This window comes from Arachis stenosperma, chromosome 4 (assembly GCF_014773155.1).
Source record: "Arachis stenosperma cultivar V10309 chromosome 4, arast.V10309.gnm1.PFL2, whole genome shotgun sequence".
In the NCBI taxonomy this organism is placed as follows: Eukaryota; Viridiplantae; Streptophyta; class Magnoliopsida; order Fabales; family Fabaceae; genus Arachis; species Arachis stenosperma.
The window spans coordinates 5086460-5111068 of NC_080380.1; the positions used below are offsets into that span (position 1 = coordinate 5086460).

Sequence of the window (24609 nt, forward strand, 5' to 3'; positions counted from 1 at the left end):
CTGATATCAACAAATGAGAAAATAAACCCACCTGAAAGGAAGGGTGTTAAACCATGCCATGGCTGGTTCCGATAGCGTTACCAGAAACGTCTTGGAGCGGACTGCATCTCCAACATCTTCCAATGCAAATTCATCATTGCCTCAAAAGCATCTACCTGCTTCTGAGGATCCGACTTTATTTCCGTTGTACTTTAAATCAGTCAGTTTATCGAAGTTTTTTGGAAACTTCACTTGTAAAATGTGTGAAGTGAACGGTGTCTGCTCTGTGATAACATGATCTCGTATGCTCCTATGCTTTTTAGGATTTGGACTTCTTTGCGGTATCCTCCTCCTTCTAGACTGAGTAGAACGAGATTTAGTTCTGGATCCTCTCCCATGATCACGTCTCCCTTTGTCTCCCTTTGACATGTTATAAAAGCATTAGCATTGTTATTTCTTAAAATAATTTTTTTTTATAAATCACGTTTTTAAAGTATATCTAAATAAATATTTTCGTGAAAATTATTTTTAACATTTTCATTGAAGTAAGTACTAAATAAATTTTAATAGTTTTTATATACTTTATATACATAATAGTTTAAATGAGAAAAAAAGATAAAGAAAGGAGAAAGAGAGGCTTTCTTAATTTTAGAAAAAAAAATATTTTAATTATAATGAGAGAGTGTGATATAACGTATTTGGTAATAAATTTTAGAAATTGTGGCATATTGATTAAAAAATCAAAAGAGATAAAATGACGGTAGAAAGAAGAGAAAAATCTTTAATTTTAAAGAAAATATTTTATTTTAATTATAATGAGATAGAATGTGATATGACACCTTTTGCATATCAAATTAATAATATATAATAAATTTTAATTTCAATTACAATAAAAAATGTCATATAATATATTTTGATTATTAAATTAATAATTAGTAATAATATATAAAAGAGATAGGATGGATAGAAAAAGAATTGAAGAATAGACACAGAAAAAGGAGAATGAAAAAGGTAAAACCTCCTTGATTTTAGAAAAAAGATTTCAATTCTATTACAAAAAAGAGTGTCATGTAGTACATTTTGATTTGAAGGTTCTTGATGGTCTAAAGAAGAGGGTTGAATCTATAGTCTTCTCTAACTTGATTAACAAAGTCTCAAACTAGAACTTATAACTTAGCTTCTGTTTGGTCTGCGTATTGGATTATGCAGGAGACAATTTTGTTTTGTCTCATGAATCGTGAAAAACAGAGTGAGAACTGGGAAGAAAAAAATGACATAGCTATATATCCTGGTTTAGTTGCCTAGTGCAATGCAGCCTACATTCAGTCTTCAAACGTTGGTAAAATTTTTACTATCTTTCCAAGTATTACATACACCAATCCCAAGGACTCAACATAATCCTATTAGAGACACATCAAGCTTCAATACAAATTTTATTTGGCTATGTAACTACCTAAACTTAACACATTAAGTGCTTATCCAACTTAGCAAAAAATATTTCTCAGGTACATGACACAAAACAGAAATACAACAAAAAAAAAGTCTGAAATCACTTTTGACTTTTCTCTTCAAGTATTTTTTTCAGCCTTTTTTCTCAATGACTTTTTCTCAATATCTCTCTTTCTTGACTTTTACCATTGAATGAATACAAAGAAAGATACAACATTGAAACAGAAATATAAACAGTAAACCATGAATGAGATGATGATTCACAGCCTTTATGCTATAAGTTGAACTAGATTTAGCTCTCTCTAGTGAAGCTCTCCATCTTGGCGGAATATTTATTAAATGTAAAAACACTGTCCAAAACGTTGAACTCTTACAGGAAAGCTCTCAATGAAACTCAAATTCTGATTCTCTCTTCTTGTCTTCAAATGAAGATTAATTCCCTTTTTGTATCTTTCTTGAGTCATGGCTAGGGTTTTCTTTCCAAAGTTAACACCTTGGTCCTTGAACTAGTTGTAAGCCTTTTTACCCTTTCTTCCTTTAGACTATAAAATTAGAAATTTAAAATTTAATTTTTAGTCTTAACCGAGGAAGTGAGTGTAGCAAAAACTTACTTGCTCAGTAAGGTTTCCAAATCTAAATCCTTAGATTTGTGTTTTGACTCTAAAAAATATTTACAATCATTGATTCACAATAAAAAAATTTAGCTACTTTTTTTTAAAAAAATAGTGGTGTAGAGAATAGAAAAAATAGAAACAATTGACTTATATGTTAAAAAAAAATAAATTACATTTAACCTCTAAATTTTGCTTAGCTTACTTTTGCTTAACTTTATTTGATATTAGTTTTCTCTTTCTCTTTCTTTGGTGTTTGGATAAAAAATGAACTCTTTTCTCTTGTCTAACCATCACCCAAAATGAACACTAACAGAAGTTTAGCTTAACGTTACTTTCCTTTTTTTTTTTTTAATAACATTGAGCTGGGTGAGAATCAATTTCAGTCATCAGTCTTAAGAGCATTTGGTTTCATTAATTTGGACGGCAACAAAAATAATTTAGACATACACATTTAAACAACATCATCAAATTCACTTGAATTATTAACTTAAATTTAACATGTTTGTCATTATCATTTTTATTATTTATTTATTAAACTCAACATACATGATTAAATAATTAATAATATATAATAAATCAATATTCAAATATATCAATCATCAACAAAATAAAAATAATAGTTATATTAATTAAATTAGTGTATATATTCGTACGATGCACACAAAATATTTATGTTATTTGTTTATGTTTAAAATATAATTTTAAAAAAATTATCATAAACATATTTAGCTTATATAAAATAATTTTATATTTTTAAATACTTTTGTGTTATTATATATATAGAAAATAATTCATCAGGTCTACTTGATGACTAATGACTTCGTTCTAAGTTCCAAAGGTTGACAATTGCCATTTTTTGACACCACCAACTCAAAGTTGAAAAACAATTATTTTAAAAATGAAAGAGATCACACACTTATTTTTTCTTAAAAAAATTATAAATAATTGGACTAATAATTTTAATTTATATTTTTAAATATTATTGACTAATAATAACACCCTAACTTTAGACAATTTAAAAATTATCAGAAGCATAAGTATGAACATATATTTTATGTTATTAATTATTATTCTTATTGAAATTAATCGAACTGCAATGGACCTTTTTCCCGTAAATACATACCAGACAATGGTCTTCACAACTTAACTTGAAATATGATAAATTTTTTGGTGTTACTAGAAATGTAATTTTTCAAACCAACTTGAATTCGTTAAATAATTAATTATTGTAATTTATTTAGATGATAAATATCGAAATATTAAATATTACTTTATGTACGCAATATATTAGCTAGAGATAAATTAAATTTTTAAATATAAAATTTAGATCTACAATAAATTAATTCTTGATATATCGAATTAGATGAAAAATGTGAGAGAGTTATTAGATTTTATTATTTTTAATAATTATTTTTAGTTATTAATCTAATTTATTTAGTTTAATAATCCAACCATATACTTTAGTTTATACTTTTAAATATTAAAGTATTTTATTTGAATCCAAAAAGTTTTATTTAACTTTAATATAGTTTTACTATGAGGTCAAAGTTAAATAATTAACGAAATGTCTTACATGACAGCAGTACAAGAACAAAGTCGATAATCTGGAGAATAAGTACAAGCTCTAAATGCACAAAATCAACCGTGGACGTATCAATACATTTATTTATCATTTTTCTTACAAATTTAAATGAAATATTTTCTACAAAACTAAGAAGAATGATAAATAAATGTATTGATGCATCTATGATTGATTTTGTTTCCAAATTATCAACCTTGTTCTTGTAATGCTGTCATGTAGGATATTCCATTAATTATTTAACTTTAACCTTATGGTGGAACTATATTAAAGTTAAATGATTTTTTTTATTCAAATAGGACATTTTAAATTTTAAGGACCAAAATATGATTACATCTAAATGTAAGAGACCAATTTAATACTTAATTCAAATAAAAAATACCTTTTTTGACTCTTAATATTTAATTTTGTGAGATTCACTAACTCTTTTATTTAATGATCTCTTTTTAAAATATACTTAAAATTATACGGCATGATAGGTTAAAATAATGATATTAAATTAAAAAAGTGTGTGAGATGCACCGCTGATAAAAAGGATATATATCATTTTGAGTTTAAATTTTTTTATTTAATTATTTTGTTAGTTTTTATAATTTTATTAAATTTTTAATTATATTTTTATATATTTTTTTAATTGACTTTTTAAATTGATTTTAATTTTATAATTAAATTATTTTCAAGTAAAAAATATTAAAATTAATCAAATATTTTTTTCAAAAAATATGTGGTAAAAAATTTAATTATAAATATTTTTAATTTATAAAAAAATAATAAATTAATTTAACTATTTTATATTAAAAATAATTTAATTATAAAATTAAAAATAATATAAAAATTTAATTAAATAAAAAATATAAAAACTTAATTATAAATTTAATAAACCTATAAAAATCAATACTGCAAATAAACAATTTTTTTTGAGAAAAGAATAAAAAGGTTTTTGATTTTTTGATTCATAGACATTTAAATCTTTAAAAATTTAAAGATACATATAAGTCCTTAATCTTTTTAAAATTTAGACACACCGATCTCTCATATTTACTTAAATCTGTCAAATTCAATGAAAAATCAAATGTAACTCCCGTTGTAAATATAGATGCACACATAAAAAATTTTTTAAAATTGAATAAATTAGATTTAGAGATCAATATATTCAGATTTAAAAAAATAAAAAATTTAAATATATTTTTAAATTCTAAAAAATTTAAATATCTACACACTAAAAAATTAGAAATTAATTTTTTTTTTCATTTGTTGAGCTTGTAATAATGAGCAGTGTCCGTATGGGAACTGGGCCACTGGGGTGCTTTGTTGCCGTGAGAAGGAAAGGCGCATGTGGATCCCACGTGCAAGTTTGATTTCTCTACGGGAAGCCCCACACACATTATCTACATCGTCGTTTTCTTGCAGCCGCATCATTCTTTTCTCTTTTCTTTTTTTTTTTTTTTGTCATTTTGGATTTAATTCAGAAACATTAATTTATCAAAGTTTGGAACAGAGAGTATATATAATACAGTTCTATTATTTGGCCAACTTATCAAGCCAGAATTTCCGTGCAGTTTTAATTTGTACTAAATCGTATGACGGTTTTTTTTTTTTCTCTTTTTTAAAATGCACTTCGTATGGCCTGCTGTTTGCTCATAAAAAATTACAGCTAGGCCTTCTTTGTGGAATCCGGAAATTAATAATTAACTACTACTCTTTGAGCAAGCCTTATCTTTCACCTTTTCTTTCTTTCTTCTCCATTTCTTTCTTTATTTATTAAAGTAATGGATTTATTTATTACTTTGCTTTTCTTTTTTTGCCCTTTTGCTAAACTATTATAGTTTTCTGATGGATTATAATATTAAATTAGTTACCTTGTTTTGCATATATAAAGTAAAAATTCCTAAAAACATTAAATATATAGTACGTGTTTTGCATGATAATAATTATACCACCGACTTCAGTTAATGTCCTGATAAGAAATTGTTAAGGTTCAAGCTTATTATAGGGTAAAAAAAATTCGAGTAATTAATTCACTTGTCTACTTAAATAAGTATCGGAGACTTAAATCTTATTTTATGTAACCAACATTAAACTATTAAATAGAATTTAAATCTATAATTGATTAGTTTTTGACTTATCATATTAAAAAATATTCTGGATAACCAAAAAATTATTGGATTCAAGAAGGTTAATTCAGTAATTCATCATTGGTTACATTATTGGTGCACACTCGCATACAAAGTGAACCTAACATACAAAATGTAAATATAAAAGAAAAAAGAGAGAGAGAAGAGAATGATTCACAAAGTAAAATTCTGTAAACGAAAAAAATTTAATAATTAAAAGAAATTAATTAAAAAAAATTATAATTTATCTTATTTAATTTTATAATAATTAATAAAAATTAAATAACGATTGTTTTTGTCATCTTAATATTATGGTTATGTAAATGTACATTTGCATTATCTACTATAAATGTAGACTGCTTAAATTAGTGATAATAGACTATTAGACTATATATATAATTCCTTGATAAGATTTAAAGTAATCAATAACGAACTAACAATTTTGATCTAATACAATGGTCCTAATCCTAAAATTATAGCTATGACAATGACGTTTATCGTTGACAAAATGAACTACTTAATTCTTCTATTGCTAATAATCATTGCATGTTAGAAATTAACAATAGCACAGCTGACTCATCAAAGCATTTATTTTTCTTTTATATATACATAAAAATAATATTTTATAAATTATGTAAAAAGAACTGAACATATCCTAAAATTTTGAGTTTTTGACCTCCAATATATTCTTTTGAAAGAACAGTATGTGGTGCAAACGAAATGAAGTAATGAACCCTTTGTCTGTTTCTATATAGCATGGCCACTGACCCAAAATTCCAAAAATAATAGCCTGACTTATGATTTGTACTTAAAATAATGTTGGGATCACATGAATCAATTAGAGTTTGAGTAAGTTCAACGGAACAAACAGTATGCATTGAACTCTGAAACAAATTATTGGAAAAGAGCATCGTATTTATATATTCAAAATTTCAAATCGTGCTATCACTTAAACATTAGTTATGAGTAGGGGTGTGCGTAGTACGGTCCGAAGATCCAGTCCAGTTTCGAATATTTTAGGAGCTATTTTGGTATGATTTTATCGGGTCTTGCGTCGGGTAAGGGTCTCAAAAATGAATTCGGTCATTATTTCGGGTCGGGTCCAGGTCATGGCTCGGGTCGCCCGAAGTCGGTTCGGTGGCCCGATCATCATATACAATTAATATTTTGTGTTATTAGTGATGGATGATGGCTATTCTTATGTAGAATTTAAGTATTGTAAACCTTAATATTTTGTGTTATTAGTTATTATAAGACTATAAGTTAATGTTTTATGTTTAAAATGCATAAGATTATAGATTAATGTATAATATTGTGTTATTTATATTGATTTAAATATTTAGTGTTATTAGACAATATTAGTATTGATTATGATTATGCTTTAATTTTAAAGAAGAGTTGGTTCTTGTTATATTTTTCTAAGTGAATTTTACCATGTCAAATAATGGTTGAAGTTTTGGAAATTTGGATATTTTCACATGCTAGCTTATAAGAAGGTGTCAAGGTAATGTAGTGTTAACGGCCTGGTTTTTACCCGGTATAATCGTGGCCCGAAAGTGTATAGGTTTCATCGAGTCTAGGGTCGTATTCGGATCGAATAAATAGACTCAGTATATATTTCGGACCAGGTCTAGGTCACATCAAACCCGGTTTCACCCGACCTATGCACACCCTTAATTATAAGTATAACTTATAAGCCAAAATAGTCAACAAATATCTTAATGAGTCTCAAAGTTAAGTGTAATAGGGATTAAAAAAATTTTATATTTACAATTTTGAAATATATTCTTGAGTCATTAGCCAATGCAAATATAAAAACTTTTAACCCTTAGTTGTACAGAAAAATGTTATTCATATAGCATTAGTTATCATAAATAGCATAACGTTGTTTTATAAATATTTATTGTATTTTTGAGAAAATTTTAAAATTCATTGTCAAAATTTTTTATTTGTATAATTATTCTATATAATTGACGATATTATATGATAATTAATATTTTAAATATTTTAGCTACAATTTAATTTTAAACTAATTTGTTTTACTTTATTGAAGTTGTGTTGTACGTAAAACGTTACTTTTAGGAAAGATACGTCAAAGCTTTTGTATATAAAATTTAAAAGCTTTACCAATCTTATCAATATATACTAAATATCCATTTTTTCCCCTAAACGATGAAAGATTATATATAAATTTTCGAATATATCAAGGGGCAACTTAATAATATCTCCCAAAAATTTCATTAATGAGGGTGTTTCCACTTTCCACAAGAAAATATTCTCTATTTCTCTCTTTTTTGTTTTTGTTGTACTGAATATGGTTGGGCCGAAATACAAATTCAAAGACATTACAATTACAAGCCCATGAGAATACTAACTACTATGTTTGGAGGTCCAACTCAAAACCTTGGTCTAGTAAAGAATAAAGACAAGAGCCTGACCAAAAAAAAGTGACAAGAGAAATCACAATTCAAGCGAAGACCTGATTTATATAACTGCCTAAATGTATTTTTAATTATATAAAAATTTCATTTTTTTGTATGTTTTTACTTCATCATGATTGACCAAAAAAAATTATTTTTAAAGTTAAAATATTTTTTTTATAAAAACTAATTCAAACACCTTAAAATTACCTTTTAAACAATTCAATTAGGTATCTTTTAAAAATCGTACAATATTCAGTTTTTTATCACAATAATTTAAAAAAAAAGTAAAACAAAAAAGTTTAAATAGGTTTAGTGTCTTTTTAAAATTAAATACACATCTAAAATACAAAATAAATAAAATTTAAAATTTCTGTTTCAGTTTTATTATTTTTAATTATTAACAGATTATCATTTAAATACACTTCTAAAAATATGAATTTATTAAAATTGAAGATTTTAATTCGTCCGTGTGATTATTCGTCCGCGCCGCCGTCCTCCTCGGCGCCGCCGCGTCATCCCCAGCGCCATTCATCCGCTTTGCCATTCCTCTGCAATCCCGTCGTCCGCCTCGCTCGTACTTGGCATCGCCTTCCTCCTCGCCGTTCAGTCCACAACCTCGCTTCGTCCTACTCTTCGTCGCGTTAGTCCTCATCAGCGTTGCTAATCCTTTTGCGTCGGAAGTGGTTGGATGTTTTTAAGAGAAAACGATTCATAGTTAACCGTATGTATCTATTTAGTTATTCAATCACATTGATTTTGCATGCCATGTATAACATCCTGATTTGTATTGGAGAATTGTTTAGGTAGAAGAATAACTTAAAGAATCACGATCCTCAAATTGTCAACACTGTTATATCTACAATTACGGCCACTGCCAGAGACGGATCTAAGGGGGATTATAGGCTTTGCCCCGCAACTTTTTTGAACAAAGTTAATAATTATAAGGATATAAAGTTATTATATATTATATTATTTTATTTAAAAAATAGAATAAGTAATTATCTTAGATAAATAATTAAATTATTAAAATTTAAAATAAGTAACAATCTTTAAATTGAGAAAAATATTATTGAGTCAATCACTTTTCAATTAAATAAATTTTTAAATATTTAAATTTTTAATTTTTTTAAATATTTTTTCTCTTAATTTTTTACCTATTATTATATAAAATTACTTTAATATTTATAATAACTAAAAAAATCTTTATATATTTTAATACATAATAAAAGTAAAATATTTTAAAATTTATTTATTTTCTCATGATATTATATTAATAACATACATATTACGTAAATTTATTAAAATAATTATATTTTATATATTTTATTCATTCATGCATATAATAAAGTTATTAGAATAATTTATATATATTATTTTATAGTATATTTTTTTATGATATAAAGCATAAAAATATAACTGACTGTCACGATAATACTCAACAAAATATACTAATAAAACATAAATAATTTTTAAATTTTATCAAATCCAAAATGGAAAAAAATTATAAGAACTAAGATAATTTTTTTTTATTTAACAAGCACTTATTAGTATTTTTTAATAAAAAAATATTAATTATGATTATATATATTAATAAATATATAATATTATATTTAATTATATAATACTTTAATTTTCGGCTCCTCCTCTACTAAATTTCTAGATCTATCTCTGACCACTGCAAGGGTTAAATTTTTTTTTAATGATTTTAAATATATTTTAGAAATATTTTGTGTATCATTTCATAATTTTAGATGTGTTACAATTATTTTTTAATTTTTAAATTTAAATTTTAAATTTATGATTTTGGATGTGTTTCAAAAATATTTTTTATATAAGTTGATAATTTTAAATGTGTTACAATTGAAAAATAAATTACGGCCACTATAAGAAAGAAGCAGAGAACGAGATAGAAGAATAGAAAAAAGAAGAAAATCGTGTTACAGAGAGAGAAAAAACGTAAAAGAAGAAAACAATAACTAACTATGAAATGGGTAGGAAGTGAAAAAAATTTTAATTTTTAAAATTTAAATTAATCTTAATTATAAATGTATATCTAAAAATAGAAATGTATTTTAATTAAAAAAATAATTAAATAATATTAAAAATTGACTAAAGGCTGAATTTTATTGTACAAATAACATTTTTTCCTTTTAAAAGCCATTAAGTAAATCCAAATCCAAACTCAATTTAATATAATAGAGTTTGATAATAGAGTTTGATAATCATGATTGAAAGAAACCAAAAAATCCACATTTCACAATTTTTTTTCCTCGGGTACTAGTCACCACCCATCTTCAATAAAAAAAGAGATGTAAAAAAAATGGTACAAATGAATATAATTTACAAATATCACTTTATTGCGAGTGTGAAGTAACAAGATCTAATTAAATTTAACGAAATAAGAATAACTCACGAAATAAAATGAAGTAAGCAAATTGAAAAATAGAATAAGAGACTTGCGTTATGAATCTGATGAGATCACATATAAATATATATTGAAAATATTAAAATGGTTAAATGTATACTTAAAAATTAGCTACTAAATTAGTTAATATATATTTATGTAAATATATATTGTTTAATAGTAAGAATGCGACTTTAATTATTCTTAAACTTAGAATTTGTTGATGTGAAATATGTTTCTTTATTTTGCGTTAACTAAATCCTAAAATTAAATTTAAAGTTAGTGTGTGTTTGAATAATTTATTTGATGTTCAAAAGTAATTTATAAATGATAATCATCTCAAAATTAAAGCAGTTTGTGAAAGTATTATTGTACTAATAAATACAACTACTCTTGATAATGGGTTAGGCAGACATTAAAAAAGAGAATAGTAGTTTCATTTTAATTTGGAGAGAAATAAATTTATGAGAAGTTGACACCTTACTTTCATTAGTAGGAAAAAATCCAGTTTTAGGAAAAAAAAAACTCAATTTTAGAGGAGAAAACCCAGTTTTAATATATTAAATAGATCTATTTTAGTAAACTATTTTATTCAATAAATCACACGTATATACTCGATGTAACTATAAATAACCTGATAATATTTAAACCCACTAACAAATTTTTATATATTTTTTTACTGTAAAGTAAGAACATATCAAAATCAACTCAAAATGAACAATAAATTATTAGAGAATTTTAATGCACAAAGTTCTCCAATAAACAATAAATAATTTAAATCTATTAAAAAATAACTCAACACTCTCCTTTGATGCCTGCAAAATATATACCTGAAACAATATTATATCAATGTTAGTATACAAAATTATATGATTAACGTAATTTTAAAACAGTTTATAAAAAAAACTACGTGTGAAGTAGGAATTTCTAAATGATAAATAGTTATAAAAATTCACTATTACTCATTATATATATATACACACTAATTGTACACGGTAATAATTAGTGAATATTTTTAATACAGATACTACAATTAAGTGAAAATTATATTATTATATTTTATTAACTTTATGATTAATTTAATAGAGATACTTGCTCAGTATATATTTTATCTACATTAATTATATCCAATATTTTTAAGAAAGAGTTAAAAGAGGAGAAACATAAATATATATAATATTATTGTTATGCAGGAAGTAGATATAAATTGGTACGTTCTTTTTTATTATGTTATACAACTTAAAATTATAATATTATGTTACTATTAATTTTAGATACTTACTATAACTATATCAAATTTAATTATGACTCTAAATAAATAAAATAGATAACCATCAATATTATTTTTTATTTTTTTATATTCAATATTAACTAAAATATAAAAAATACAACAACTAATGAATAAAAATATGAGTATGTAAAAAATAAAACATCTACATTAATATTCAATTTATTAACTAATTAATCTTGTGTCCATACAATATAATTTTATGGTAATATTATGAATCACAACTTTTTTATTCCACAAAAGAAACACTATATGTAATCTTTAGTAGTACAAAAATATTTATAAGAAGTAATTATTAATATTGATAATCTATCACAATTTATTATTGATATCCTAATCCTTTTTAAAATATGTTTTACTTTTTTAAAATATAATGTATCTACCGTTTAGACCTTTTCTATTATTATTATTATTATTATTATTATTATTATTATTATATCAAATTAAATGGGTCACCATTAACATGTGTACTAACTATCTACTAATAAAATTATTGCACATGAATGAGAATTGGAACTATATCAATTAATATATAATGTGTGCACTAACTATCTACTATTAATGTATGTAGTATTACATTATAAAATATAAAAATTGAAGTGATTATTATATAGCTTGGATGGATTGGACTAAATATAAAAATATAAAATAGAATTATATTATTAAATTTTAGTAATTTTAATTAGTTAATAATATAAAATAAGATAGAAGTGACTATTCATAATTGAATAGTTTTGGTTGATTAGACTAAAAAAAATAAAAAATACTCTAAATAAAAAGCCAAATTAACTTTAATATTAAATTCATTAATACGATTTTAATTCTATATAATAGTTAGATAATAGATTAGTAAAAGTAAATAGAATGATGACTTTAATTATTATTCGATAAAATATTCATTTAGAATAAAAAAAAGTAAAAGTATGGTATTATTAAAAATAATACATTTTTATGTTTCAAAAATTATATTTAAATAAAATATTTGTAAAATATAAAATTTAGAATAACATAGCTTCATGAACATTAATCGTTAATTAATTATGAACTAACATAGAATTATAATACAATTTATTTACGAAAAAATAATTAACAATTAATATTAATAAGTATAAAAATCATCCAAACACTTTGATTTAAAGTATGAGTAGTTAATTATTATTTATTATTAATAATATTTTATTCATAACAAAAGGTAAAAATATAATTATTCAGATTTCGATTTTAAAAGAATTAACATTATAATAAGTAATAAATGGTTTATTTTATTATGCATATTATAAATTAATGAATTAAACTAACTGATATAATTAATTATAATGAATTAATTGGTATAAATAATAAATTATATAACATTTAAAAAGACAATAAAATGAATAAGAAGAAAATAAAAAGAAATAGAACAGAAAGAAAACTACAATAAAATAAATTGAGTGTGAGAGTTTTTTTTTTGTAAATTTCATATCACATCCATTTCAATAATAATAATAAATGAAAATACGTCAACTTGATATCTAAGAAAAAATGATGAGATAAAATCATAATACAGTTCTAAAGTAAAAACTTAAATTAGACCATAATATCATTACACAATACAAATTAAAAATAATTTCACACTACAATATACCACAAACAGGTAAATGACTTAAATTTAAATACAAAACTTTTTTTATTTATACATACATGATAACACCAAGGTCTATAAATGTTTCATGGATAACATATCATATATAGCTCTGAATGATGAACACTGGAGTTGGAGAGTGTGGTGGTTTGTGTCCACGATAGTTGCATTCTTGCAACGACGCCTCTTAGGCCGAAAAAAAAAATTGTTGTAAAAGCTATCCAATGAAAGAGTAATTGGTAAACAAATGTAAAAGCTATCCAATGAAAGAGTAATTGGTAAACAAATGATATTTTCTTCTAGCATATATGGTCTTTTATAGTGGTAAAATAAAAATAGAAGGAATAAAATTTTTTATCTTTATATTAGGGAATAGAATTTGATATTTATCCTAATAAAATTATTATTATTATTATTATTATTATTATTATTATTATTATTATTATTATTATAAATGGGTTATCATTAAGGTAACAACTTGCCATTAATAAAATTATTGGATAATGAATAAGAATTAGAATGGTATCAATATAATTAAAATGATTAAAAATATTTTTGATTGATAATTAGTTTAATAATGCATTAAATATTAATTTTATATAATTATAATAAAGATATTTTTCTAAATTAGTATAATTATGTATTATTTATTAAAATGATTAAAAATATTTTTGATTGATAATTGATAAGTAGTTTAATAATGCATTAAATATTGATTTTATATAATTATAATAAAGATATTTTTTTAAATTAGTAGAATTATACATTATTCATTAAATGCATTCATTTTGGAGGAAAAATAGGTTGATAAGGAATTGACACATCACTTTCATTAGTTGGGAAAAAACTCAATTTTAATATATTAAGTAGATTATAAATAGTTTTATTATAGTTAAAATATTAACCCTAATTAAATTAAAGTGACTCAAGTTATAAATATAGTTAGTTATTATATTAAAATATTATCACATCATAAAGAGTAAATTATATATTATTTTAGAGAAGATTTGGTAGAATTTACTTTTATTTATTGTTTCAACTATTTTTTTTTCATTTTCATCAGTAATTAGTGACGATAATGATTGTTAATCTACTTCAGGAATGCACAATTTCATATCAATTCCCCGAAGCTCCTTTGACTACTCATTGATGATGGCTGGAAAGACCAGAGTAAATGCATTCGGACTTAGGGTTTTGATAGGAACAATAATCTTTGTTGTTCTTATCATTTGTCAATGGAGAAGAAGACACATGTCATCATATGAGAATATCGAGATATTCTTACAAAATAATAATAATTTGGTGCCAATAAAATATTTGTATAGAGAAATAAAAATGATGAAAAAATTTTTTAAAGAAAAATTAGGTAAAGGTGGTTTTGGTTCTGTATACAAAGGAAAGTTACGCAGTGGACTTTTTGTAGTAGTAAAGATATTAGATACATCTAAATCTAGTGAACAAGATTTCTTTAGTGAAATAATGGCCATCGAAAGAATTCACCATATAAATGTGGTGAGATTGATTAAATTTTGTGTCGAAGGATCAAAATGTGCTCTAGTGTGTGATTTCATGCCTAATAGTTCCCTTGATAAATATATTCTCTTTGAAGAAGAAAATATTTTTTAAGTTATGAGAAAATATATGAGATATCATTGGAAATCGCTAGAGGTATTTCTTACCTTCATGAATGGTGTGACATGCAAATTTTGCACTTCGACATTAAACTACATAACATTCTTTTAGATGAAAATTTTATCCCAAAAATTTCTGACTTTGGATTATCAAAATTATATCCTAGAGATAATAGCATTGTCAGTTTGATGGATAGAAGAGGGACAATTGGATACACTGCACCTAAGTTATTTTACAACAATATCGGAGGAGTCTCGTACAAGGATGATATATATAGTTTTGGAATGTTGTTGATGGAAATGGCAAACAGAAGGAAGAATTTGAATCTACATGCAGAGAATTCAAGCAGCACATTCTTTCCTACCTAGATTTATAATCAATTCAGCAACAATAGAGATATAGAATTGGACAATATCACAGAGAATGAGACGTTATATATAAGAAGATGATAATTGTTGCACTATGGTGTATCCAGCTAAAACCCTGTAATCGTCCTTCAATGAAACAAGTTGTGGAGATGCTTGAAGGAGAATCTGAAGACCTAACAATGCCTCCAAAGCCTTCCTTGTATCCAGATGGCAAAGAAGAATTTGATATAAAACTAGACCAAACATCAACATCACATTATGACTCAGAATGTGCCAACAGTAATATATCAAAGATTGAAAAAAGCTTTTAGTATTCTAGTTGTAAAAGATTTTAGTATACAGTAACCTACTTCAATTGTTTATTAATTTATTACTCATCGTACTCCTTCTTCACTAAGTATTTGCATTTGTTTATTAAGTTTAAAATAATTTTAAACTTCACTAAGTGCAAATACTTAGTAAAGAAGGAGAATGATAAGTAATAACTTAATAAACAATTGAAGTAAGTTACTGTATACCAAAAGCTTTTACAATTAGAATACTAATTTTCTCAATCTCTGATATATTACTATTGGCACATTCTAAGTCATAATGTGATGTTGATGTTTGTTCTAGCTTTAAATCAAGTTCTTCTTCGTCGCCTGGATACAAGGAAGGCTTTGGAGGCATTGTTAGGTCTTCTGCTTTTCCTTCAAGCATCTCCACAACTTGTTTTATTGAAGGACGATCACAGAGTTTTAGCTGGATACACCATAGTACAACAATTATCATCTTCTTATATATGTTCTTCTCATTCTCTGTTATATTGTCCAATTCTATATCTTCGCTGTTGCTGAATTGATTATAAATCCATGTAGGAAAAAATGCGCTGCTTGAATTCTCTGCATGCGGATTCAAGTTCTTCCTTCTGTTTGCCATTTTCATTAACAACATTCAAAACTATATACATCAGCCTTGTACGAGACTCCCCCGATATTGTTGTAAAATAATTCGGGTGTAGTGTATCCAATTGTCCCTCTTCTATCGGTCAAACTGACAATGCTATTATCTCTAGGATATAATTTTGCTAATCCAAAATCAGAAATTTTTGGGAAAAAATTTTCATCTAGAAGAATATTATGTGGTTTAATGTCGAAGTGCAAAATTTGCATATCACACCCTTCATGAAGGTAAGAAATACCTCTAGCGATTCCCAATGATATCTCATATATTTTCTCATAACTTAAAAAAATGTTTTCTTCTTTAGAGAAAATATATTTTTCAAGGAAACCATTAAGCATGAAATCACACCCATGAGCACGCTTTGATTCTTCGACACAAAATCCAACCAGTCTCACCACATTTATATAGTAAATTCTTTCAATGGTTGTTATTTCACTAATGAAATCTTGTCCATCAGATTTAGATGTATCTAACATCTTTATTGCTACAAAAGATTCACTGCATAACTTCCCTTTGTGTACAAAACCAAAACCACCTTTACCTAATTTTTTAAAAAATTTTTGTCATCATTTTTTTTTCTATACGAATATTTTTTTGGTACCAGATTATTATTACCTAGTAAGAATATCTCGATATTTTAATATGATGATATGTGTCTTCTTCGCCATTAATGAGTGATAAGAACAACAAAGATTGTTGTCCTATCAAAATCTTGAGTCTGACTGCGTTTACCGGGGTCTTTCCAGCCGTCATCAACGAGTAGCCAAAGAAGCTCTGGAAAACTGATCTTAAATTGTGCAATCCTAAACAGGTAGGTTAACAACATTTATCGTCACTAATTACTGATGAAATTGAAGAAAAGAAAATAGCTGAAACCAGATACAAGATTCAACATCTCACCTCCACTAACAAAAGGAACAATTCCGCTAGGTAACCAACATAGAATCTGCCAACTCCTGCCAACTCTTATTGGACTGGGCCCAAAATCCACTAACATAAAAAATATCATCCCAACTTAATCATAACCTAAGTAGCTGTGCCGCACCCCCTCTCCCTCTCCTCTCCCATCTTACACATAGTGCCTGCAAATCCTAAACAATTGCGCCACCGCCTAACAGTGCGGATGAGTGTCCCCCGGTGACAAGACGTCGGAGACGACAACCAGACTCATTACCAAAGAGAGCTCTGCGCGCCGTCAACCTTCGTACAACCACACCGGCAGCCTCGACTTGAGCATCGGTCCGCTACAAGACGCTAGCGACGACAAATTCAGATCAATTCCCCGAAGCTCCTTTGACTACTCATTGATGATGGCTGGAAAGACCACAGTAAATGCATTCAGACTTAGGGTTTTCATAGGAACAATTATCTTTGTTGTTCCTATCATTTGTCAATGGCGAAGAAGACACATGTCATCATATGAGAATATCGAGATATTCGTACAAAATAATAATAATCTGGAGCCAATAAAATATTCGTTTAGAGAAATAAAAATGATGACAAAAAATTTTAAAGAAAAATTAGGTAAAGGTGGTTTTGGTCCTGTATACAAATGAAAGTTACACAATGGATCTTTTGTAGCAGTAAAGATATTAGATACATCTAAATCTAAAGAACAGGATTTCTTTAGTGAAATAATGACCATCGGAAGAATTCACCATATAAATGTGGTGAGATTGGTTGCATTTTGTGTCGAAGGATCAAAACGTGCTCTAGTGTGTGATTTCAAGCCTAATGGTTCCCTTGATAAATATATTCTCTCTAAACAAGAAAATATTTTTTTAAGTTATGAGAAAATATAGTAGATATCATTGGGAATTGCTAGAGGTATTTCTTACCTTCACGAAGGGTGTGACATACAAATTTTGCAGTTCGACATTAAACCACATAATATTCTTCTGGATGAAAATTTTATCCAAAAAGTTTTTGATTTTGGATTAGCAAAATTATATCATAGAGATAATAGCATTGTTATTTTGACGGATAGAAGAGGGACAATTGGATACACTGCACCCGAATTGTTTTACAACAATATCGGAGGAGTCTCGTACAAGGCTGATATATATAGTTTTGGAATGTTGTTAATGAAAATGGCAAACAGAAGGAAAAATTTGAATCTGCACGCAGAGAACTCAAGCAGCGCATTCATTTCTACCTAGATTTATAATCAATTCAGCAATAGCGGAGATATAGAATTGGACAATATCACAAAGAATGAGAAGAACATATATAAAAAGATGATAATTGTTGCACTATGGTGTATCCAGCTAAAACCCTGTGATCGTCCTTCAATGAAACAAGTTGTGGAGATGCTTGAACGAGAAGCTGAAGACCTAACAATGCCTCCAAAGCCATCCTTGTATCCAGGTGGCGAAGAAGAACTTGATTTAAAGCTAGACCAAACATCAACATCACATTATGTCTCAGAATGTGCCAAAAGTAATATATCAAAGATTGGGAAAAACTTTTAGTACTCTAGTTGTAAAAGCTTTTAGTATACAGTAACCTACTTCAGTTGTTTATTAATTTATTACTCATTATTGTCCTTCTTCACTAAGTATTTGCACTTGTTTATTAAGTTTAAAATAATTTTAAACTTCACTAAGTGCAAATACTTAGTAAAGAAGGAGAATGATGAGTAATAACTTAATAAACAATTGAAGTAAGTTACTGTATACTAAAAGCTTTTACAATTAGAACACTAATTTCCTCAATCTCTAATATATTACTGTTGGCACATTCTGAGTCATAATGTGATGTTGATGTTTGTTCTAGCTTTAAATCAAGTTCTTCTTCGTCGCCTAGATACAAGGAAGGCTTTGGAGGCATTGTTAGGTCTTCTGCTTTTCCTTCAAACATCTCCACAACTTGTTTCATTGAAGGGCGATCACAGAGTTATAGCTGGATACACCATAGTACAACAATTATCATCTTCTTATATATGTTCTTCTCATTCTCTGTGATATTGTCCAATTCTATATCTTCGCTGTTGCCGAATTGATTATAAATCCATGTAGGAAAGAATTCGTTGCTTGAATTTTCTGCATGCAGATTCAAATTCTTCCTTCTATTTGCCATTTTCATTAACAACATTCCAAAACTATATACATCATCCTTGTACGAGACTCCGCCGATATTGTTGTAAAATAATTCGGGTGCAGTGTATCCAATTGTCCCTCTTCTATCAGTCAAACTGACAATGCTATTATCTCTAGGATATAATTTTGCTAATCCAAAATCAGAAATTTTTGGGAAAAAAATTTCATCTAGAAGAATATTATGTGGTTTAATGTCGAAGTGCAAAATTTGCATATCACAACATTCATGAAGGTAAGAAATACCTCTAGCAATTCCCAATGATATCTCATATATTTTCTCATAACTTAAAAAAATGTTTTCTTCTTTAGAGAAAATATATTTTTCAAGGAAACCATTAAGCATGAAATCACACCCTAGAGCACGCTTTGATCCTTCAACACAAAATCCAACCAGTCTCACCACATTTATATGGTAAATTCTTTCAATGGTTGTTATTTCACTAATGAAATCTTGTCCATCAGATTTAGATGTATCTAACATCTTTATTGCTACAAAAGATTCACTACATAACTTCCCTTTGTGTACAAAACCAAAACCACCTTTACCTAATTTTTTTTTTAATTTTTTGTCATCATTTTTTTTCTCTATACGAATATTTTTTTGGCACCAGATTATTATTACCTAGTAAGAATATCTCGATATTTTAATATGATGATATGTGTCTTCTTCGCCATTAATGAGTGATAAGAACAACAAAGATTATTGTCCTATCAAAATCTTGAGTCTGACTGCGTTTACCGGGGTCTTTCCAGCCGTCATCAACGAGTAGCCAAAGAAGCTCCGGAAAATTGGTCTTAAATTGTGCAATCCTGAACAGGTAGGTTAACAACATTTATCGTCACTAATTACTGATGAAATTGAAGAAAAGAAAATAGCTGAAACCAGATACAAGATTCAACATCTCACCTCCACTAACAAAAGGAACAATTTTGCTAGGTAACCAACATAGAATCTGCCAACTCTTATTGGACTGGGCCCAAAATCCAATAACATAAAAAATATCATCCAAACTTAATCCTAACCTAAGTAGCTGTGCCGCACCCCCCTCTCCCTCTCCTCTCCCATCTTACACATAGTGCCCGCAAATCCTAAACAACTGCGCCACCGCCTAACAGTGCGGACGAGCATCCCCCGGTTACAAGACGTCGGAGACGACAACCAGACTCAATTCCGAAGAGAGCTCTGCACGCCGGCAACCTTCGTACAACCACACCTGCAGCCTCGACTTGAGCATCAGACCGCTACAAGACGCTAACGACGACAAATTCAGATCAATTCCCCGAAGCTCCTTTGACTACACATTGATGATGGCTGGAAAGACCCAGTAAATGCATTCAGACTCAGGGTTTTCATAGGAACAATTATCTTTGTTGTTCCTATCATTTGTCAATGGCGAAGAAGACACATGTCATCATATGAGAATATCGAGATATTCGTACAAAATAATAATAATCTGGAGGGATTAGCAAAATTATATCCTAGAGATAATAGCATTGTTATTTTGACGGATAGAAGAGGGACAATTGGATACACTGCACCCGAATTGTTTTACAACAATATCGGAGGAGTCTCGTACAAGGCTGATATATATAGTTTTGGAATGTTGTTGATGGAAATGGCAAACTGAAGGAAGAATTTGAATCTGCACGCAGAGAACTCAAGCAGCACATTCTTTTCTACCTAGATTTATAATCAATTCAGCAATAGCAGAGATATAGAATTAGACAATATCACAGAGAATGAAAAGAACATATATAAAAAGATGATAATTGTTGCACTATGGTGTATCCAGCTAAAACCCTGTGATCGTCCTTCAATGAAACAAGTTGTGGAGATGCTTGAACGAGAAGCTGAAGACCTAACAATGCCTCCAAAGCCTTCCTTGTATCCAGGTGGCGAAGAAGAACTTGATTTAAAGCTAGACCAAACATCAACATCACATTATGACTCAGAATGTGCCAAAAGTAATATATCAAAGATTGGAAAAAGCTTTTAGTATTCTAGTTGTAAAAGCTTTTAGTATACAGTAACCTACTTCAGTTGTTTATTAATTTATTACTCATTATTGTCCTTCTTCACTAAGTATTTGCACTTGTTTATTAAGTTTAAAATAATTTTAAACTTCACTAAGTGGAAATACTTAGTAAAGATGGAGAATGATGAGTAATAACTTAATAAACAATTGAAGTAAGTTACTGTATACTAAAAGCTTTTACAATTAGAACACTAATTTTCTCAATCTCTAATATATTACTGTTGGCACATTCTGAGTCATAATGTGATGTTGATGTTTGTTCTAGCTTTAAATCAAGTTCTTCTTCGTCGCCTAGATACAAGGAAGGCTTTGGAGGCATTGTTAGGTCTTCTGCTTTTCCTTCAAACATCTCCACAACTTGTTTCATTGAAGGACGATCACAGAGTTATAGCTGGATACACCATAGTACAACAATTATCATCTTCTTATATATGTTCTTCTCATTCTCTGTGATATTGTCCAATTCTATATCTTCGCTGTTGCCGAATTGATTATAAATACATGTAGGAAAGAATGCGCTGCTTGAATTTTCTGCATGCAGATTCAAATTCTTCCTTCTATTTGCCATTTTCATTAACAACATTCCAAAACTATATACATCAGCCTTGTACGAGATTCTTCCGATATTGTTGAAAAATAATTCGATGCTATTATCTCTAGGATATAATTTTGCTAATCTAAAATCAGAAATTTTTGGGAAAAAAATTTCATCTAGAAGAATATTATGTGGTTTAATGTCGAAGTGCAAAATTTGCATATCACACCATTCATGAAGGTAAGAAATACCTCTAGCAATTCCCAATGATATCTCATATATTTTCTTATAACTTAAAAAAATGTTTTCTTCTTTAGAGAAAATATATTTTTCAAGGAAACCATTAAGCATGAAATCACACCCTAGAGCACGCTTTGATCCTTCGACACAAAATCCAACCAGTCTCACCATATTTATATAGTAAATTCTTTCAATGGTTGTTATTTCACTAATGAAATCTTGCCCATCAGATTTAGATGTATCTAACATCTTTATTGCTACAAAAGATTCACTGCGTAACTTCCCTTTGTGTACAAAACCAAAACCACCTTTACCTAATTTTTTTTAAATTTTTTGTCATCATTTTTTTTCTCTATACGAATATTTTTTTGGCACCAGATTATTATTACCTAGTAAGAATATCTCGATATTTTAATATGCTGATATGTGTCTTCTTCCCCATTAATGAGTGATAAGAACAACAAAGATTGTTGTCCTATCAAAATCTTGAGTCTGATTGCGTTTACCGGGGTCTTTCCAGCCGTCATCAACGAGTAGCCAAAGAAGCTCCGGAAAATTGATCTTAAATTGTGCAATCCTGAACAGGTAGGTTAACAACATTTATCGTCACTAATTACTGATAAAATTGAAGAAAAGAAAATAGCTGAAACCAGATACAAGATTCAACATCTCACCTCCACTAACAAAAGGAACAATTTCGCTAGGTAACCAACATAGAATCTGCCAACTCCTGCCAACTCTTATTGGACTGGGCCCAAAATCCACTAACATAAAAAATATCATCCCAACTTAATCGTAACCTAAGTAGCTGTGCCACACCCCCCTCTCCCTCTCCTCTCCCATCTTACACATAGTGCCTGCAAATCCTAAACAACTGCGCCACCGCCTAACAGTGTGGACGAGCGTCCGCCGGTGACAAGACGTCGGAGACGACAACCAGACTCATTTCCGAAGAGAGCTCTACGCGCCGTCAACCTTCGTACAACCACACCTGCAGCCTCGACTTGAGCATCGGTCCGCTACAAGATGCTAGCGACGACAAATTCAGATCAATTCCCCGAAGCTCCTTTGACTACTCATTGATGATGGCTGGAAAGACCACAGTAAATGCATTCAGACTCAGGGTTTTCATAGGAACAATTATCTTTGTTGTTCCTATCATTTGTCAATGGCGAAGAAGACACATGTCATCATATGAGAATATCGAGATATTCGTACAAAATAATAATAATCTGGAGCCAATAAAATATTCGTATAGAGAAATAAAAATGATGACAAAAGATTTTAAAGAAAAATTAGGTAAAGGTGGTTTTGGTTCTGTATACAAATGAAAGCTACACAATGGATCTTTTGTAGCAGTAAAGATATTAGATACATCTAAATCTAAAGAACAGGATTTCTTTAGTGAAATAATGACCATCGGAAGAATTCACCATATAAATGTGGTTAGATTGGTTGCATTTTGTGTCGAAGGATCAAAACGTGCTCTAGTGTGTGATTTCAAGCCTAATGGTTCCCTTGATAAATATATTCTCTCTAAAGAAGAAAATATTTTTTTAAGTTATGAGAAAATATATGAGATGTCATTGGGAATTGCAAGAGGTATTTCTTACCTTCATGAAGGGTGTGACATGCAAATTTTGCACTTGGACATTAAACCACATAATATTCTTCTAGATGAAAATGTTATCCAAAAAGTTTCTGATTTTGGATTAGCAAAATTATATCCTAGAGATAATAGCATTGTTATTTTGATGGATAGAAGAGGGACAATTGGATACACTGCACCCGAATTGTTTTACAACAATATCGGAGGAGTCTCGTACAAGGCTAATATATATAATTTTGGAATGTTGTTGATGGAAATGGCAAACCGAAGGAAGAATTTGAATCTGCACGCAGAGAACTCAAGCAGCACATTCTTTTCTACCTAGATTTATAATCAATTCAGCAATAGTGGAGATATAGTATTGGACAATATCACAGAGAATGAAAAGAACATATATAAAAAGATGATAATTGTTGCACTATGGTGTATCCAGCTAAAACCCTGTGATCGTCCTTCAATGAAACAAGTTGTGGAGATGCTTGAACGAGAAGCTGAAGACCTAACAATGCCTCCAAAGCCTTCCTTGTATCCAGGTGGCGAAGAAGAACTTGATTTAAAGCTAGACCAAACATCAACATCACATTATGACTCAGAATGTGCCAAAAGTAATATATCAAAGATTGGAAAAAGCTTTTAGTATTCTAGTTGTAAAAGCTTTTAGTATACAGTAACCTACTT

At 27.9% G+C, this 24609-nt stretch overlaps 6 pseudogenes; 3 read left to right on the forward strand and 3 right to left on the reverse strand.

The window, feature by feature from the left end:
• Positions 1–15168: 15168 nt before the first annotated feature.
• On the forward strand, positions 15169–15782 carry LOC130974449 (rust resistance kinase Lr10-like; annotated as a pseudogene).
• A 196-nt stretch (positions 15783–15978) lies between these two features.
• On the reverse strand, positions 15979–17239 carry LOC130974450 (rust resistance kinase Lr10-like; annotated as a pseudogene).
• Positions 17240–17723: 484 nt separating this feature from the next.
• On the forward strand, positions 17724–18884 carry LOC130974451 (rust resistance kinase Lr10-like; annotated as a pseudogene).
• A 196-nt stretch (positions 18885–19080) lies between these two features.
• On the reverse strand, positions 19081–20344 carry LOC130974452 (rust resistance kinase Lr10-like; annotated as a pseudogene).
• A 716-nt stretch (positions 20345–21060) lies between these two features.
• Positions 21061–22922, reverse strand: LOC130974453 (rust resistance kinase Lr10-like; annotated as a pseudogene).
• Positions 22923–23407: 485 nt separating this feature from the next.
• On the forward strand, positions 23408–24568 carry LOC130974454 (rust resistance kinase Lr10-like; annotated as a pseudogene).
• Positions 24569–24609: the final 41 nt, after the last annotated feature.